Below are 4225 nucleotides of genomic sequence, written 5' to 3'. Positions count from 1 at the left end.
TCATGAAGTTTCTTGAACACCATGTGAAATTACCATTTTGCCCCTAGCCTTCCACATTATTCCCATGATGCCACTTTGCAATTTTCCCTTTTTACCCTTAACCTTTCTCAGTATTTCCATACTAATAATGTTCATAATTAATATTCGCCAACGACCTCTGCACAAAAATAATCTTGGAAAATGGTCTAACCCTTAACTTCTCGCAATTATCCCGACTTATCCGAACGTATAAAATACGGGATATAACACTAAGAACTCCCCTCCTTCCCCTCTCTTGGAAAAATACAAACTCAGGTAAGCTTGATTTGATGAAACTTATCAGAAAGTTCTACATTTTTTCATTTTTATCTACGATTGCTATCTCTTTCGCTCTTTGTTTCCCCCATTCATGACCTTTAACTATACATACATATATAGATATATAGAACACAATGATCTTTCTATTGCCTTATGTGAACTTCCATTTTCTTTTCTTTCCTTTTTAGGTCAATAATAAAATGACTTTAAATTCTATCACAACGATCTTTCTGTTGCCTTAAGTGAACTTCCATTTTCTTTTCTTTCCTTTTTAGGTCAACAATAAAATGACTTTAAATTCTATCTCTTCCTCTTTTTTGTTATTTGTCTTGTATCTGTATAATCTCGACACTTACTCTCTTTCACCACAGCTCTATCTCAATCCACCTCACCTCCTCACCGCTTCATCCCTCAAAAACGCCAAAAATCAAACCTCACTTCATGTATTATATAATCTTGTTTCATTCGGACATCATTACACACAAATAAAGTAGAAGAAAAAAAAAGAAATGTAAGTCTTTTTTTATCATCAACCATGTCTTCTGTTCCAGAAAAGAATGCTTTTCTTGCTCAAGAAAATGGTGTTGTTCATCCTCATGATGATGAAATGAAAAGTGTAGTTAAAAATGATTCTGATAATTCTTTGTCTTCTTCCATTGGTAAATTAAGTAATGGAGTTGGAGGAGATGAAGAAGCTGGTGAGGAAGCAGTAAGCAAGGCTGAACTTGATGAAGGATCCCTCAATTCTTTGGCAACTTAGGAAGCTGCTCTTCCTTTTAAGTTAGTTTTTTTTTTTTTTTTTTTTTTTTTTTTACCCTCTTTAATTTTTACCGTCCATGGCTCTTTTGCAGTTGGCAGAAACTATGAATGCCTTGAATTCTCCGTTTTGAATACCGCATCTTCCTCATAATATCAATATCTCTTTAAGATCGCCCCACCCCACCCCCTCACCGCTTCATCCCTCAAATTTGGGACTTAAAAATAAAAATAAAAATTAGGAAAATTAAAGAGGGTAAAAAAAGAAACTGACTTAAAAGGAAGAACAGCTTCCAAAGTTGCCAAAGAATTGAGGGATTCATCAAGTTCAGTCTTGCTTACTGCTTCCTCACCAGCTTCTTCATCTCCTCCAACTCCATTACTTAATTTACCAATGGAAGAAGGCAAGGAATTATCAGAATAATTTTTAACTACACTTTTCATTTCATCATCATGATGATCAACAACACCATTTTCTTGAGAAAGAAAAGCATTCTTTTCTGGAACAGAAGACATGATTGATGATCAAAAAAGACTTACGTTTCTTTTTCTCTCTAACTTTTTCTTTCTTCTACTTTATTTGTGTGTAATGATGTCCAAATGAAACATGATTATATAATATATGAAGTGAGGTTTGGTTTTTGGCATTTTTGAGGGATGAAGCGATGAGAGGGTGGGGAGGGGCGATCTTAAAGAGGTATTGATGTTATGAGGAAGATGCGATATTCAAAATGGAGAATTCAAGGCATTCATAGTTTCTGCCAATTGCAAAAGGATCATGGAGGAGCACACAATTCTTACAGCTTTGAAGAAGAACCACATTAAAAGTGTCAAATTGTGTGAAAATAGCAGTGCTATATTTACGGTTAATTTGCTCTGGCATTAACTGATTGTTAAGCACAAAATTCCTCGTAAGTTCATCAATTGAAGTGGAATTTATGTTTCTCCATTAGTGTTGCCTCTTTCTGGATGATGGCATCTTAATGATGAAACCATAGTAGGTTATGGATGAGGTGTTGAGTATTAATGATCGGTGCAGTTGTGATCCTGTCGTTTCATTTGATGCACTTCATCGCCAATATTTGGCATTTCAAAAAAAAAAAAAATAACACGATAATCGTGAACCAAGAAAGAGAGAAGGCAGTCGCTTTGATTTTGATATGGAAAGATGGTCATATGATCAAAGCAATGGATCAAGAAGGAATTGGCGAAAATTAGGTTCTACTTTCTTAACTTTGCTTATTATTTAATTATCATTATTTACCCATTGGGATTTTGTGAAATTCTTTTTCATAAATGTTTGGGTAGATAATTCGCTCATGATGATCTTGAAATGCATTCTAATTAAGTTGAGGAATGACATATGTTATTTGCTTATTATAATTTATTATTCCGTGTTAAACAATAAGATGCTCATAAATTGATATAACCATAGTGCATAAAGATCATGTGGAGTTTACTTTCAAGTTATGAAATGATATATATGAATTCCTTTATTTTGATGGATAATATTTATACTTGAAAGTTGTTAAAATAATTTAAAATCTAGAGAAAGGGTACTTTATTTGCTAGATCATTTTGGATACGTTAATGGTTGAAGCGTTTTTGTAATAGTAACATCTCGTATTATAACAATATGAGTTTATAACAATGAAGTGAGGTTTGATTTTTGACGTTTTTGAGGGATGAAGCGGTCAGGGGGTGGGGTGGGATAGAGCGGTGGTGAAAAAGAGTAAGTGTTGAGATTATAGAGATACAAGACAAATAACAAAAAAAGAAGAAGAGATAGAATTTAAAGTCATTTTATTCTTGACCTAAAAGGGAAAGAAAGAAAAACGGAAGTTCACATAAGGCCATATAAAGATCGTCATGTTCTATATATCTATATGTGTATGTATAGTTAAAGGACAATTTTAACGGAGGAGGCGAATATTTGAATCAAAAGTATAACGGCAAGGATATATTTGAACCTAAAGTTTAATGAGGGGTATATTTATACCCCATGTCTAGAAATATCACATGTTTAAAACCACAAACTCTAAAGGGTGTGCCAAAAGTCTATTCTTTCTTAAGTTTCGTGCAGCCACGTTATGTAAAATGAAACGTAATGATGAGTAACTCAATTCTTCTTCGAACAACTAACATATTCTAATTTGAATGATGTAACAGGACATGTTTGCAGCTGGAACAGATACTTCAGCTACAACTGTTGATTGAGCAATGGCAGAAATGCTGAAGAACCTAAGTGCCTTAGAGAAAGCACAAGAAGAAGTCAGGAGAGATTTTAGTGAAAAAGGTTATGTGGATGAATCAAACTTTGATTAATTGAAATACTTAAGAGCAGTCATCAAAGAGACACTCAGGTTACATCCACCTGCCCGCACTCCCAAAAGTAAGTAGAGAAAAATGTAAAATTGATGGTTATGAAATACCACAAAATACTCAAGTAATAGTGAATGCTTGGGCAATTGGAAGAGACTCAAGACATTGGGAGGATGCAGAGTACTTTAAAGCAGACAGATTTCTTAATAGTTCAATTGATTTCAATGGGAATAATTTTGAGTACATACCGTTTGAAGCTGGAAGAAGGATGTGTCCTGGCATGGCATTTGGTCTAGCAAATGTAGAGCTTCCATTGGCTCTTTTTCTTTACTATTTTGATTGGAAGCTGCCAAATGGGATGAAACATGAAGAATTGGATATGAGTGAGGTATACTTTGGTGTGGCAGTGAAAAGAGAACTTAATATGAATGTAATTCCTATTGTCTGCAAGCTTGTGTAACAATAATAAAAGCATCTATATATCTTGCTCTTTCTAATAAAGCTTAATTATTGATGATATTGTACCATTAGTTGGCCATAATGAGTTATTCGTGCTCTTATTACTCAAGTTGGATAACTTTCAAATAGTTCAAAGGAAAATCTTTCGGCAATTAATTCCTATTGTCTCCAAGCCTGTGTAAGCCTGTGCAATACTATTAATTAAGTACCAATAAAGATTGTGGTGGAGTGATAAGTACTTCTTCATGTTTTTATTACTTACTAGTTCTTGGGCACGTGCGTTGCACGTGTACCTCATATCAATTGTCTACAAAATGCGCATTAAAATTTTTTTGAATCACAAATATATTGTTAAGCTTTTATTTGAGTCAAAATTATAAACTAACCTCTA

General features: G+C 33.8%; 1 pseudogene; it reads left to right on the top strand.

Annotated features, from left to right (window-relative positions):
* Positions 1 to 1831: 1831 nt before the first annotated feature.
* On the top strand, positions 1832 to 3874 carry LOC132031720 (salviol synthase-like; annotated as a pseudogene).
* Positions 3875 to 4225: the final 351 nt, after the last annotated feature.

This window comes from Lycium ferocissimum, chromosome 9 (assembly GCF_029784015.1).
Source record: "Lycium ferocissimum isolate CSIRO_LF1 chromosome 9, AGI_CSIRO_Lferr_CH_V1, whole genome shotgun sequence".
NCBI classification, from domain to species: Eukaryota; Viridiplantae; Streptophyta; class Magnoliopsida; order Solanales; family Solanaceae; genus Lycium; species Lycium ferocissimum.
Note: the sequence above shows the minus strand (reverse complement) of the source record. Positions and strands in the feature narration are given on the sequence as shown.